Raw genomic sequence first — 16,625 nt, 5'->3', positions numbered from 1 at the left:
CTCGTCTGGAGAAGCAGGAGGCAGAACGGAAGGGACAAAACCACACCGCCTCATAACAGATTAGAAAAGGGATTTTAAAATCTAGTAAATAAGGAGTCTAGCAATCACTGGGAAAACTACTTAAATTCTCTTCCTCTCCACTGATGCACATGCAGGGAGGCCAGGTCTTGCTCCAAAAACCTGAGCCTCCAGCTTCTCTTGGACATCTAGAAGAGCAGCTCAGGAAAGACATCACACTTCCTACAAGGGGGGGGAATGATTTGGAGCTTGTTCTTTTAGCTGGCGATGCTTTCATCGTCATTGTAAGCCGCCCTGAACCAAGAGGAAAGGATATAAGGGTTTTAATAAATACACCAACCAAGATGGAATGATTTATTCAGAAATAATCTCGACTTCTTTGCCAAGAGAACAGGACTTGGGAAATAAAACTGCACAACGTATCTGCACAAGCCACCAGATACCAGGATAGCTTATCAAACATTTTCTCCCACCAATACAATACAGTGCTTGTTAGAGTTTTTGTTTTGTTTTTTGCTGTCAAGTCGCAGCTGAATTATGGCCACCCTGTAGGGTTTTCAAGGCAAGAAACATTCAGAGGTGTTTTGCCGTTGCCTGCCATTATGATCCAGAGGGACAGGTGTTTTTTAAAAACACGCATGCCATTACCTTAGCCTTCTGTAAAAATGGGGATAAGCATGCTCTCAGGTGTGTTGAGTGGATGAAGCAAACACAAAATGCTTTATCACTACGTGCTGGTGTAATTTGTGGACTACTCTGGACAAATGAGCAGGAGGGACTGGTTTTTTAGTAGTGGGATATCCCAAATTTATAGTAGTGGGTTATCCCAAATTTACCCTCCCCCCCGCAAGCAATCCACATTTCCACAGCCTGCAATGCATGTGGGATACCTACCCATCACTATGTATATATTATAGCAAAAGTATGCTAAAAGTAATTGTTTTTTTGTCAATTGTATGAAACAAAACCTTAAGATTTAACATATAGTCAAAAGTAAAAATATATATATTACAAGTCACTTAGCTATTAATCTGAGAAGGGATTCAATCACACACATGCCCCAACCCCTACAGCAGCGGTTCCCAAACCTTTTGAGTCATGGAGCACTTTTCAAGAGAGAAATTAATCATGGAGCACTAATGTTCACCTGGCCCCTATATACTAAACCGAACGACAGTAGTATATTTCTTTCCAATCTCTTCATGGAGCACTAGGAGACGTTTCGCGGAGCAGCAAGTGCTCCGTGGAGCACGGTTTGGGAACCGCTGGCCTACAGTAATCTCACAGTGTGAAAATCAGTTTCAAAATTGCGTACCTCGGTTTGAAAAAAATCACTGGAAATATGGAAGACCAGCCAGATATTGATATTCTGATTCAAACAGAGTTTATGCTGCCTGGATTTCTGACAAGACTTTAACAAAACAAAATAATCGCAGAGCATTTCCATTTGTAACGGACAAAGAGACCGCCACGAAGAGCCAGGCTAAAGCCATGTCGATTCTGAATAATAATATAAAAACATCTCCTGGTCTGCATCCGTTGGATATAATAAATTAGTTAACTTTCAAGTTATTCTGGCCACGCACATCAGTTAAGTAGATAGGGCTCTCACGATCTCGATGCAAAAAGAAGTCAGTCCGATCTAACAAAAACCTTTAAATCCCGCATTATTTTGTCCCTCTACTATGTTAATCCTATTAGCCATTCAGTGAAAGTACAGCGGGCACCTAGTTTCGAGGTAACGGCAGCTACCAGTCTGCAACCAGATAGGAAATGCCAAGATTCAAATTTCGGTTTTACTTAGACAAGGGTGTTAAATGAGCTTGCAGGCGACACCACACAGTTGAAAGATTCCATGCCCGTGACGGGTCAACTGACATCACAAATCTTCCGTTCTTATCGTATCCTATGACATGAGCTGGCGCAATAGGTAACGTTAGTGATTTGGCTCCATTATGCATCACCTGACGATAACTCTTATAACTGTACGTGTAGCGACTGCTTCCCCCCCCCCCCCTCTTATCAGATGATCTGCACAAGGAACGGGACCAGGAGAAAAAGAAAAGTGAGAGTTAATAACCTACCAAGGTCACCTACCAAGGGGTTTTCAGTAGGCTACTGGAGCGCTTGCATTTATCCCCCAAAGTGGCTTCAGCAGCGTTACTGCGGTGCTCTGTTCACAGTTGCCTTATATCTTCATTATCATTTTTCATCTCCTAGTCCACAGACACACCCCACTTAAGAACTTACAGGCACAATGAATCCTGGTCAACCCAAGCAGTAATGGGAACTTAGAGCTAATTGAAGCACTCTGAATTGATTTGGCTCATGTCCAGAGTGCTTCTCCCCAACCCCCGACTTGCTTTACTGGAACCATTCTGCTCTACCATGCTCTCATACCTGCAACTTGCACACCTGAGTCTCAAATGTGGGGTGACGACAGACCCCCTCCACCCTACACAGCATTCTTTCCAGGCCTATGGAACATCCTAATATAAGAAGCAACAAATTCTGCTATATAACACCATTGGTTTTTTAAACTGTTCCATAACCCTTTTCTCTCTCTCTCCCATAACACTAGAACCCTTGGCAACGCTGAAGGGTTTTCAAAGCAAGAGAGGTTCGGAGGTGGTTTGCCTTTGCCTGCCTCTGTGTCACGACCCTGGTGTTCTTTGGAGGTCTCCCTACCAAATACTAACCAAGGCCAACCCCACTTAGCTTCAGAGATGTTTCTGCCATTGCCCGCATCTGCTTAGCAAGGCTAGTCTTCCTTGGTGGTCTCCCATCCAAGTAATCCTCCGAGATCTGACATGATTGGGCTAGCCTGGGCTATCCAGGTCAGGGCTCGGGAAATTCAATTAAATTGGCGGACAATCATTTCGAGAAAGACAAAAGGAAGTACTTCTTCACTCAATGATTTACTAAATTGTGGAATTTAATGCCAGTGGATGTATGGATGATCACTAGCATTGATAGCTTTCAAAGGGAATTAGACAGATTCATAGAGAAAGGTTCCATCAAGGGTCTCTAGCCCTAATGACTATACTACAGGGAACCTCCACATCCAGCAGCAGTAACTCTCAAAATACCAATGCTAGGAGGCAACAACAGACAAACACCTTGGCCTCTAAGCCCTGTTTGTTGGCCCTCAAGGGCAACTGGTTAGGCACTGGGTGAGACAGGAAGTTAGACTGGATGGGCCACTGGTCTGATCCAGCACGTTTTATAATCCCGACAATTATGTAATCTGCCTTTCTTTTGTGCTTTCAGGACAGGAAGTCCAAATTGTGCAATGAAATGCGGAGCCTGCACGCTGTAAGGCAGAACAACCGGTAGCCGACAGTGCCTGTCATGAAGCTCTGATTTATTTTATACCTGCTGGTTCTTAACACTGATTTATTCCCAGCTATTTTCCTGCAACACAACTTTTTCCCATTAGAAGACAACATCCACTTTTTCCTATGAAGCCATAACTGAGCTTTTGTCATCTCTTACGCAACCCAAATGTTTTTGTCATCTCTCTTACACAACCCAAATGAAATTCTAACTTCATTTCTGTTATTGCTACACCAATGTGGTGTAGTGGTTAAGAGTGGTGGCTTGGAGCAGTGGACTCTAATCTGGAGAACCTGGTTTGATTCCCCACTCCTCCACATGAGCGGCAAAGGCTAATCTGGTGAACCGGGTTGGTTTCCTCACTCCTATACGTGAAGCCGCCCTGACCTGGATGGCCCAGGCTAGCCTGATCTCGTCAGATCTCAGAAGCTAAGCAGGGTCGGCCCTGGTTAGTATTTGGATGGGAGACCACCAAGGAATACCAGGGTTGCTGTGCAGAGGAAGGCACTGGCAAACCACCTCTGTTAGTCTCTTGCCGTGAAAACCCCAAAAAGGGGTCGCCATAAGTCGGCTGCGACTTGATGGCACTTCACACACACACATACGTGAAGCCAGCTAGGTGACCTTGGGCTAGTCACAACTCTCTTAGAGCTCTCTCAGCCCCACCTACCTCACAGGGTGTCTGTCGTGGGGAGGGAAAGGTGATTGTAAACCGGTTTGATTCTTCCTTAAGAGGTAGAGAAAGTCAGCATATAAAAACCAACACTTCTTCATTATCTTTAGTTGCTTCATTATCTTTAGTTGCTTCTTCAGCAAAGTGTAATGCTAATTTAAGGTTACAACTTACACAAGATAAGAAGAAACTGAACTCTGAGACAGTTATCTTAACTTGGAAGAATAAAGACAAACTTCAGTTTGGAAATAAAGCCTGCAATTTATCCAATGCCAATATCTTCAAAGGATAATTTTCCTTATTACTGGAAGAAGAGAGTCTACCCAAGAGGAGTAGAAGAAGAAGAGTTGGTTTTTACACTCCGCTTTTCTCTACCTTAAGGAGTCTTAAAGAGTCTTATAATCACAATCCCTTCCTCTCTTCACAACAGGCACCTTGTGAGGTAGGTGGGGCTGAGAGAGTTTGGCGAGAACTGTGACTAGCCCAAGGTCACATGTGGAGGTGTGGGGAATCAAACCCGGTTCTCCAGATTAGAGTCCGCTGCTCTTAACCACTACACCACGCTGGCTCTCATGTAGATGTCCTCTCTCTCTTTTTAACCGCCATGTCCAAAACTGGGACATACCAATCATTCCCCACAATAGTGAACCAATAAGCAAAAAGGCTTACTAACCCCTCTGCCCAGAGGTTGGGACCTCCTGCAGCCAAATATTAATTTACAGTACAAGACTAGACTGAGTTTCACCCAGGTGAACTGACTTCAATGGAGTCAAAAGAATATAACTCCACTTAGTACTACACTGTCACTTAGCACTCTAGCATGCCATTGCCTCACAGACCCCAATGATTGGCCAATCAGTGCAACTTGGGCAGGGCCAGCCATACTGGACCAAAGTTGAGCCTTTCCCCTCGTCTGTCCCAGAAAGATTTAAAAAAATCCAAATTGGAGCAGCATTCTGGGATTTTAATGCATGTGCAATTATTATGCCCTGACTAGGAGTACAGCTGAACATCAAGAAGACAAAAGTAATGACTACAGGAGAATCGCTCAACTTTAAGGTTGACAATGACGAAATTGAAATTGTTCAAGACTTTCCATTCCTTGGCTCCATCATCAACCAAAAGGGAGACTGCAGCCAAGAAATCAGAAGGAGATTGAGACTGGGAAGAGCAGCCATGAAGGAGCTAGAAAATATTCTTAAGTGTAAGGATTTGTCACTGGCAACCAAGATCAAGTGAATTCATGCCATCGTATTCCCTAGTACTATGTATGGGTGTGAAAGCTGGACAATGAAGAAAGCTGATAGGAAGAAAGTAGATTCTTTTGAAATGTAGTGTTGGAGGAGAGTGTTACAGATACCCTGGACCGCCCCACAAAAAGCAACAAAAAAACCAGTGGGTTATAGATCAAATCAAGCCTGAACTGACCCTAGAAGCTAAAATGTCTAAAGTTAGGCTGTCGTACTTTGGTCACATTATGAGAAGACAAGAGTTACTGGAAAAGACAATCATGCTAGGAAAAGTGAAAGGCAGCAGGAAAAGAGGAAGACCCAACAAGAGATGGATTGACCGTATAAAGGAAGCCACGGCCCTCGGTTTGCAAGACCTGAGCAAGGCTGTTAACAAGAGGACGTTTTGGAGGACACTGATTCATAGGGTCGCCATGAGTCAGAAGCAATTTGACGGCACTTAACACACTCAGGGATGTGCATTCAGGCAAAACTGTGCCAAAAATATACCCCCAAAATACCACGTTGATATTTCTCGAATATATTTGGGAATTTCCACAGATACCAGGAAACAAATGGTCCCAAAAAATCCCAATAATATTCGGGATTTACTGGAAAAGTACGGCGGCAGCAATTGCAGGCTCCCAGAACTGTTTTTTTTTTTTTTGCCTTTATTTCTGTGTCTCCAGGGGCTTTCTATTGGTTTGCCAGGCTGCTTCTGTCAGTTTCAAGTCCGTTTGCCAGTTTCAAGAGGGTTCCCCCCTCCCTTTGCGGGAGTTGCTTTGTGTTGGGTTGAGGGTTTATTTCCGCTATTGTGTTTGCAAAGCCACACACACAGAGATTTATTCTGCTGCCTGTGATTCTCCAGTTTGACATTAGACCCGTTGAGTTTGCAGCCACAGGGGAACTGGGTTCTGCTGGGCTTCTGCACATTGCAACTGGTTATGTTGGGCTTGCGAAAGCCCCCCCCCCAACCTAGAGTTTCCACTGTAGATGTTATCTGGTTTGATTTTGGCTCTGTTTGGCCAGGCACATTGACTTGTGGTTCTACTGGGATTACTGGGTTCTGCAATGGTTCTGTTGGGCTTGTTGTTGGTTCTTCCATGGAAGGCATGATCTGACCAGTGCTTGCAAGCATGGCATTTACCCTAAAAGGAGCTTTTGGGTTCCTCCTCTCCATAGGAAATATTGGAGGACGGCTGGGGGGGCCCTGTTCAGGGGCCCACAGAATTGTACCCCTTGGTCCAATCTACTTGAAATTTGGGGGTTATTTAAAGGACAGGCACCAGCAGCTCTGCTGCAATTTTGGTGCCTGTACCTTTAAAAACAACCCACCCCCAGCCACCTGGAAAGTTTCTCCATAGGGAATCATTAATTTGAAAAATTCAGAAACCCCAAAAAACCTGAATCTGAATAGAAGAAGAGGAGTTGGTTTTTATACTCTGCTTTTCTCTACCTTAAGGTGTCTCAAAGTGGCTTACAATCGCCTTTCCTTCCCCTCCTCACAACCGACGCCTTGTGAGGTGGGTGAGGCTGAGTTTGGAGAGAACTGTGATTAGCCCAAGGTCACCCTTAGCCCAAGGTCGCCCTTCATGCTTATGAGTGGGGAAACCAACCCGGTTCTCCAGATTAGTTTCCACTCTTAACTACTACACCACGCTGGCTCTCAATACTAATATTTTTTGGGGTCCAATATACCTGAATCTGAAAATACCATTTTTTTGCACACCCCTAGTCCTGGCACAGCTTGCTGCAGAGCAGATGCAATCCATAGTCCAGGGGTAAGCAAAAAAGGGGTCCCCAAATGTCCCTTTAAGAGGCATGGATATGTGAGCTCACAGACCAGCCACACCCAGCTGGTAGCTCCTACTACTCCTACCCCAATCCGTTAGTTCTCCCACAGTCATTCCCCATCAAGCTACCTGGGGTTCTGCCTGTGTAACACCAAAACCTCAGGTACCTGTAACAAAGTTGTGGACTTGTGCAGCATATTGCTGTGGTGTAGTGATTAAGAGCGGTGGTTTGGAGCAGTGGACTCTAATCTGGAGAACCAGGTTTGATTTCCAGCTCCTCCCGATGAGCAGTGGAGGCTAATCCGGTGAACCAGGTTTGTTTCCCCACTCCTACACACAAAGCCAGCTGGGTGACCTTGGGCAAGTTACAACTCTGTTAGAGCTCTCTCAGCCCCACCTACCTCACAGGGTGTCTCTTGTGGGGAGGGGACGGGAAGGTAAGCCGCTTTGAGTCTCCCTTAAGCGGTAGAGAACGTCAGCATATAAAAACCAACTCTTTTTCTTCTCCTAATTAAGCGTCAAACAGTATCTTCTCAGACAGATTAAAGTTTCACGCAAAGCTCTTGATATGATTAGATTATCATTCGGATATTTGTCTCAAGCTCCGTAAGACATAAAGCCTTGTATCAAGTGCTCTGAAGAGTAAAAAGTATTTGACTTTGAGGCAGGCTTGGTCCAAACATGTCGGTTTTAGAAGGAACAATGCCTTAATGGTATATCATCATAAATTCAGGGCTGGGGGGGGGGGGATTGAAAACATGGTCTTTTATAAAAAGATGATGGTCACACTGAAGCCAAGGAAAAAGCCCTCCCGCAAAACCAAACGTTCAGTAAAATGTCAAAAACGGCCATCCTCGTTATAAATTATTTTATATAAGCAATTCTGACTCACTCATATAAAACAGACTAAATGTAAGAGATGAACGCCCATTAAATAAAATTAAGTATTACTAATGGGCCCTGTGCAAGAAAAGATCCAAAGGGGTGGGGGGGGAGGAAGACCAAAAAAATGAAATAAATTGATTGCATTCTTGTCTGTAACTAGAAGAGTTAAAACACAACCTGTAAATGTACAAATGCTAATTCAGAGAGAACCACCCTTTAACAAGCATCTCAAAGAAAGATCCAAGCTACGTTCAAATAATTTAACAAAGGAACAGCACAGGTCAGACCAGAACCAATGGGCTGAAATTAACTCAAAAGAGTTTCCGGCTAAACATCAGGAAGAACTTTCTAACAGCTAGAGAGTGGTTCCTCAGTGGGACACGTTTCCTTGGGAGGTGGTGGGTTCTCCTTCCCTGGAGGTTTTGAAGCAGAGGCTAGATGGCCATCTGTCAGCAATGCTGATTCTGTGAACTTAGGCAGTTCATGAGAGGGAGGGCAGGAAGGACTGCATCAGTGTTTGCCTCTTGTGTCCCTTTCTGGCACACCCAGGGCAGAGCCGATCAACACTTTGGGGTCAGGAAGCCATTTCCCTCCAGGTCTGATAGGCCAGGGATCCGGGAGGATTTTTTTTATTTTTTGCCATCTTCTGGGCATGGAGTAGGGGGTCACTGGGGATGTGGGGGGAGGACAGTAGTTGTGAATTTCCTGCATTGTGCAGGAGGCTGAACTAGATGACCCTGGTGGTCCCTTCCACCTCTATGATACTACTCTATGAGCTACGCTAGACAGATTTCAAAACTGCCCATGCTGCTAATGAAAAAATATATCTTACCTTAAAGTTTAGACTGACTCCAAAAGAAGCCTGCGAGTAAATAGCCAGAGGACAATGCCTACAGTGAATTATAAATGTGACAGTCGTATTAAGAACCCTATCAGGAGACACTATAATCCTGTGGGTCATGCATGAGTCACAGGGATCAGAGATATCCCATTTGCAATCATAGTTCTGGCAGTAGCTTGTGACCTCTCGCCAACGGTACTTCTGCACCTTGCTTTTCCACTTAGAAATAACCAACAGATCACCTAAGCAGAGCATCTGAATACCACCGGATAAGGGCTGCCAAATATTTATTTTAGCTGCAGCTAGAAAGTACAGTATGTACAGTTCTATTAAGGATCCTTAAACAGACACAAAACGGAAATTGTGACGTTTTCATTTTTCAGAGCAAGGCCGACCCAAAACCAACAAAACAACAAAAACACAAGAAAAACAACCAGTAATGAAACGGAGAGATTAGAGCGAGATGCAGAAATAGTCTGCAAAGCTATATTTAAGGCAAGTCACCATACCGTTCCCTCTCTCTATGAGAAATAACGCATTTAGAACATGATTCATTGCTGAATAGTAAGTAGTTAAGAACAGAATTTTGTAATGGTAGGAAGGAGGGGGAAAATACCCAGTTTTGCACTTCTGTGCACTGCGTGGAGTAAGATAGACTACCAGCATATTCTCATCTGACATAAAATGACAGTTAAAAAAAAAAGAGGCAATCAGAAGAATAGACTGTTCAGTTATAAATAACAGATCTGCAAAGCCTGGTTGCATGACAGGTGGGAAGCTGAAATTCAAGAAGAACACGACGAATGTCTAAACACAAAGACAAGTATGGGCTGTGCGGGGAGGGGAAAGATAATGGCAAATTCCAAAGGAATTCTGCTGAGGCCTAAAGGGACCCCATCTTGCAGTTTGGATATGATTTCTCCAGGAAACAGGGAGATGTGAGTTACAAAGGAGAACATGCCCCACTGGTAAGAGGAAGCAATAGGAAGGAGCATAGGCTACTAAGAAAAGCAAGCGGAAAAAGGTATGCACCACATACAAGGGGAAAAGGTAACATGTCCGGGGTGGGGGGTGGGGGTGGAGAATGCCGCCACCATAATACCCCAGGAGCTAAAGGGATCCAGCTCAATGGAATCCTTAAGAAGAAGAAGAGCTGGTTTTTATGTGCCGGTTTTCTCTCCCTTTTTAAAAAGGAGACTCAAACCGGCTTACAATCTCCTTCCCTTCCTCACCCCACAACTGACACCTAGTGAGGTAGGTGAGTCTGAGAGAGCTTAAAGAGAACTGTGACTGGCCCAAGGTCACCCAGCTGGCTTCATGTGTAGGAGCGGGGAACTGAACCCGGTTCACCAGATCAGAGTCTGCCGCTCATCTAGAGTATGAGCGAACCCGGTTCTCCGGTCCACCTCTCCTAACCACTACACCACGCTGGCAGAATGAGCGCACAGCTTCCGAAAGAGAATGGTATCACTCAAATAACAAAACCCTACAGTGGGAGGGGAGAGCATCTTATAGGAAAAACATTTTTACCCATGGATAAGAAGCTGCTCAAACTCAAAAGAATTTCATTATCCTTGTATAAAAGAAACATGGGGGGGGGGGGGAGAAGAGAAGAGAAAAAAAAATCCTTCCATACATCTTAGAGGAGAGATCCTCAGCATCCATAAAGACACGAGAACAATCTGAGACTGGTTAAACGCCAAAGGTCACAACCCATGTAGTAAAGAGAACCAGCAGCTAAGAGGAGAGGTAGGATATGAACCTTGAAACCCAAGCCCCCAAAAAGGGAAACAAGGTAGGGTGGGGGAATCCTTAAGCAAGGAATCCTGGACCTTCACAAGAGCAGCCAAACCTACTTTTCTATTTTAGACCACGCTAGACGTTTGTAAGGCCATTTACTTATTATTATTATAAGTAACTGATAAAATGCTCTTAAAATGCAGGGGGAGGGAGAGAGAATTGAGTTTATAATACATTCAATGAGGGGCTTTTAGATATGACTGCAAATTTTGCCACGTTCTTTGCACTCCTGCTAACAAATGGCCCCTTTCTCTCCTCTTTTCTGCCCTGCCTGTGAAGCACCGAGACATGGCTACTGTTGGAACCAGGATGCTGGCCCTTTTACCTGATAGGTTGCAGTATGGCTTCCCTTATATCACACACAGAGACATTTCCTCCACCACCACCACCCCGGCTCCTTCCCCGCCCTATCTGAATCAACATCCTTGCTTTGTGTCCTTTTAATTAATCTTAATTAATTTTCATTAATAGGGTCAACTCTACTTTCTGATTTTTATGTGCATTGAGGGAGAAAGGGAGGGACTCTAGGGGATGTCGATGAGTACAGGGCAAAGAGGGAGTTATGAAAAGCCTAAGAACTTCAGAGGTCCGCTGCTGGATCAGCCAGTGGCTTGCCGGCTTTCTGGGGCAACCGGCCGGGCCGCTGGGTGAAAACAGGATGCCGGACCAGATGGACCACTGGCCCAATCCAGCCAGAACATCTCTTACGCGGCCTCCTCATTCTCGGTGTGCGGAAAGTGCTGTCAAGTCGCCACAGACTCATGGCGACCCAGTAGGTTTTCAAGGCAAGAGACAAACAGAGGTGGTTTGCCCTTGCCTTCCGCTGAATAGTGACCCTGGGCTTCCTTGGAGGTCTCCCACCCAAGCACTAACCGGGGCCTACCCTGCTTAGCTCCTAAGATCTGACGAGATCAGGCTAGCCTTCAATTCATAGAAGAAGTCGGGGAGAGGGAGGTAGAGATGCATAGGAAAAGATGAGACAATTAAAGTATGAACCAGGAAACATATCCCCTGTTCCATAGGGGGGTGGAGATGCATAGGCGAAGAGAAAAAGATTGAAGTAAGAACCAGGAAAAATACCCCCCTCCTCTTGAGGTGGGGGGGGTGGAGATGCATAGGCGAAGAGAAAAATATTGAAGTAAGAACTACGAAAAATACCCCCCCCCCTTTCCACAGAAGGCAAAAGACAGACAGCCAATCCCGGGAAGCCGTGAGAGTGTCCAGGAGATGAAACCACAAAGGCTCTCTGGAGGGCAAAGTGGGGAAGGTACAGGAGAGAAAGAGGCCATATATTCTAGGGCCTTGGGCAGGTAGGGACTTGAGGAATCCCTCCAGAATGACAGCTCATCTCCAGGTGGGACTTGAGGAATCCCTCCAGAATGACAGCTCATCTCCAGACTGTAGAGATCAGCTCCCCTGGAGAAAATGGATGCTTTGGAGGGGGGACTTTATGGCATTGTACCCCACTGAGGTCCTTCCACTCTAGGGATGCTACTCTCCAGGTGGGACCTGGGGAATCCCCGCTGAATGAGAGCTCATCTCCAGATGACAGAGATCAGCTCCCCTGGAGAAAATGGATGCTTTTCAAGGTGGAACGGGCTTCCTCGGGAGGTGGAACAGGCTTCCTCGGGAGGTGGCGAGCACTCCTTCCCTGGAGGTTTTTAAGCGGAGGCTAGATGGCCATCTGTCAGAAATGCTGCTGCTATGACCTTTAAGCAGATTATGAGAGGGAGGGCAACTTGGGCATCTTCTGGGCATGGAGTGTATTCACTGGGTGTGTGTGGTGGGGGGAGGTAGCTGTGAATTTCCAGCACTGTGCAGGGGGTTGGACTAGATGACTCTGGTGGCCCCTTCCAACTCTATGATTCTATGACTCTAAGCATTGTATCCCACTGAGGTCCTTCCGCTCCAGAGACGCCACCCTCCAGGTGGGACCTGGGGATGCCCTGGAATTACAGCGCATCTCCAGACAACAGAGATCACTTCCCCTGGAGAAAGGAAGTATTTTTACACACAACGCATAGTTAAATTGTGGAACTCCCTGCCCCAGGATGTGGTGATGGCTGCCAGCTTGGAGGGCTTTAAGAGGGGAGTGGACATATTCATGGAGGAGAGGGGTATTCATGGCTGTTAATTAGAATGGATATTAGTCATACTGCATACCTATTCTCGCTAGTATCAGAGGAGCATGCCTATTATTTTGGGTGTGGTGGAACACAGGCAGGATGGTGCTGCTGCACTCGTCTTGTTAGTGGCTTCCTAGAGGCACCTGGTTGGCCACTGTGTGAACAGACTGCTGGACTTGATGGACCTTGGTCTGATCCAGCAGGGCTTTTCTTATGTTCTTATGAGCATGCCTATTATATTAGGTGCTGTCGAATACAGGCAGGATAATGCTGCCGCAGTCGTCTTGCTTGTGGGCTTCCTAGAGACCCCCTGGTTGGCCACTGTGTGAACAGACTGCTGGACTTGATGGGCCTGGGTCTGATCCAGCAGGGCCTTTCTTATGTTCTTATGAGAAAATGGATGCTGTGGAGGGGGGGTACTCTATGGAACTGCACCCAGTTGAGGCCCTTCTGTTCTAGGGATGCCAGCCTCCAGGTGGGACCTGGGGGATCCCCCCTGGAATGACAGCTCATCTCCAGAGGGCAGAGATCAGCTCCCCTGGAGAAAAGGGATGCTCTGGAAGGGGGATGCTCTGGGGCACTGTACCCCACTGAGGCGCCGTCCCCAAATCTCCAGGAGTTCCCCAACCAGCTCTGGCCACCCCAGTGGCGGACTGGGTCTAAAAACATTGGTTGCCAGGAGACAAAGGGGGCCCACCCACAACTGTTAAGGCTATCATTTAATTTTTTATTTTTAACATATTGTCTAATGTTTAACCCCCCCCCCCACTTCATCAGGGCCCCACTTGTCCCCGGGTAGGCGGACTCAATGGCCAGTCCGCCACGGGGTCACCCTACCACCCACCCTCTACCAGCAGCCAGGGAGGACCTTAGGGTTGCCAACCTCCAGGTGGCAGCTGGAGAGCTGCTATTTTAACTGACCTCGGCTCCCCTGGAGGAAATGGCCGCATTGGACTCTATGGCATTGCACCCCACTGGTGCCCCACTGAGAAAGTGGGGGGGGGGGCAGGTCATTCAAGTGAATTGTGTTGTACCTTTTTGGATCTTATAATTTTGTAACCACGAAAGTACCAATAAGTATATATAGATACAATAATATAAAAAAATTAAAAAAAATACAAAAGGGTATTTGTTTGTTTTATGTTATAAAAATTAATAAAAAATTATATGAAAAAAAGGGAATTGTATTCCTGATGCTGGCATCGGGTGGGGCAGGGGGCCATCCCTTTTTTGGGGGGGGAAGGCCCTGCTCCTCACGCAGGTGGGGGGGACACTGAGGACCCCCCCCCCCGTCTTCCCCACAGGCAGGCGACTGGCCCTCCCGATTCCCCTCAGCCCACGAAGGTGCCCGGATGTTGGGAGGGATCTCAAGGCGACCGCCCAGCATCCTCCTCCCCCCCCTCACCTCCCCAAGCGCCGACGATCACCTCACCTGTGCAGGCCCAGCCTGGCCACCACCACCACCAGCTCCTGTCCCGACTGCTACTCCCATCGAGACGCGCGTCTCCCTTTTCACACATACAAACACGCCCCGAACCGAAGCCGGCTCCCCGCCGCCCCCCCTGCCTCAGAGTCCGCCCCGCCCCCTTCCCTGCCGCCCATTGGCTCTGGCCCGCGCCACTCGGGGCCCCGCTCGCACGCCATTGGCCGAGGGGACGCGCGGGGGGCGGGGGAAAGGCAGGCTTGAGGGTTGTCAAGGCGGTGGCCGCGGCGCCCCCTTCCCTGTCGCCCATTGGTTTTCGCGCGCGCCACTCGCGGCGCCCCGCTCGCACGCCATTGGCCGAGAGGATGTTCGGGGGCGGGCGGGAAGGGTTGTTAAGGCGGTGGCGGCGCCGCCCGTCTCGTCGATGCCTGGAGAGGGGGAAGAAGGCGGCGAGCTTGGATTGGCTCCTTATGACGCAGTTGGGCGGGGCTTCGAGACGGCATTGGCTCGGGCGGGGTGCCTGTCAGGAAGGGCGGTGGGGTGGGGGTTGAGCAGCGGGAGGAAGGGGGAAAGTAGGGAACAGCGAGGGGAGGAGGATGGCTACTCCCTTGGAGTGACAGTTAAGCCCCCCCCTCTGCTTTTTGTCTGTTTTTGGCTGCCATTTTTTTTTTTAACTTCAGAATATACCGGGAAGGTTTTTCCAAATTGCCAGGCATACCTCGGAGATATTGCGGGCCCGGGTCCAGGGCGCCGCAATAAAGCGAGCGTAGCAATAAACCGAGTCACACTTGGCCCATCAAAGTCACTGGCCATTTATGCATGGGCGCAATTGCATTGGACTTGCCACTCTCTAGAGGCACATTTTCCCCATCTGAATTCTCAAAACTCAAAAATAAGCCCCTACGCAGAGTTTTGAGAATTCAGTTGGGGAAAATGTGCATTTGGAGGGCAGCAAATCCAAGGCAAAACCTCCCATGCATAAGTGGCCACTATTGCCTACTCAGACCGGCAGTGACTCTCCAGGGTCTCAGGCAGAGGTCTTTCACATCACCTACTTGCCTGGTCCCTTTAACTGGAGATGGCAGAGATTGAACCTGGGACCTTCTGCGTGCCAAGCAGATGCTCTGCCACTGAGCCACGGCCCCTCCTAGCACATATAAGAATTACACTTAGGGTTACCAACCTCCAGATGGTTCCTCGAGATCTCCTGCTATTACAACTGATCTCGAGCCGATAGAGATCAGTTCACCTGGAGAAAATGGTCGCTTTGGCAATCGGACTCTCTTGCATTGAAGTCCCTCCCCTCCTCAAACCCCGCCCTCCTCAGGCTCTGCCCCAAAAGTCTCCGGGTATTTCCCAACCCGGAGCTGGCAACCCTAATCATACTAACCCCAAGAGTCACAGCAGTGCAGTGGAGCTAAAACACCAAACCGAATTAGACCCTCAGGCTGGTAGTGGATACATAAACTCATGGCGTATTGCTCGCTGAAATTACACCCACTGACACCACCAAGCCCCCTCCCCTTTTCCAGGTGAAGAGGTCCCGCTGCGGATATCCTGCCAAAAAGGTTCCCAACTTTTAGATAGGGCCTAGAGATCTCCTGGAATTACAACATCTCCAAACCGCAGTGGTCAGTTTCCCTGAAGAAAATGGCAGCTTTGGAGACTGACCACAATGGTTTCACATCTCTGCTGAGCTCCCATCCCCTGGCTCTTCCCTTGGGTTGTCAGCTCCAGGTTGGGAAATACCTGCAGATGCAGATTTGTGGGGGCAGAGCCTGCAGACAGTGAAGTTCAGGGCGGGGCTTGATACCATAGAGTCCCCCTTCCAAAGTGGCCATTTTCTCCAGGGGAACTGATCTCTGTCACCTGGAGATCAGTGCCAATCCCTGGAGATCGCCAGCCACCACCTGGAGATTGGCAACCCCAAGTATAATTAGGGTTACCAGGTCCGGGTTGGGAAATACCTGGAGATTTTGGGGGTGGAGCCTGAGGAGGACGGAGTTTGGGGAGGGACTTCAGTGGGGTATAGTGCCATAGAGTCCAACTTCCAAAGTGTCCATTTTCAGGGGAACTGATATCTGTCCCCTGGAGAACAGTTGTAATCCCAGGAAATCTCCAGCCACCATCTGGAGGTTGGCAATCCTAGGCATGATCCGTAGTCTGACGAGGTCCCAGGCAAAGAGTGGACCTTGAATTCTTCCCTGGTGAATTTAACAGCCAAGAACTGGCTGCTTGCAGCCTCTGGAGAGAGGATGGGATTCTTTAGCTCCATTTGTGATGCTCGATGATTTCATCCTACGGGTCTCTAAGTGCATCTGCTCAGCCGTTGCACGTGGCAGATCGTGTGTTTGGGAAAGGGCTCTCATCTCCTCCTCTGTGTGCAAAGCCAGCAAATAGGCTGGGCAGAGGGGTGGGCCCTAGCAGAGTGAATGACAGCCCCTTCCATTATTCCAACCGGTGGGTCTAGCAGGCCCCTGTGTTATGTGTAAAAGAGGAAG

The sequence above is a fragment of the Euleptes europaea genome, chromosome 20 (assembly GCF_029931775.1).
Source record: "Euleptes europaea isolate rEulEur1 chromosome 20, rEulEur1.hap1, whole genome shotgun sequence".
NCBI classification, from domain to species: Eukaryota; Metazoa; Chordata; class Lepidosauria; order Squamata; family Sphaerodactylidae; genus Euleptes; species Euleptes europaea.
Note: the sequence above shows the minus strand (reverse complement) of the source record.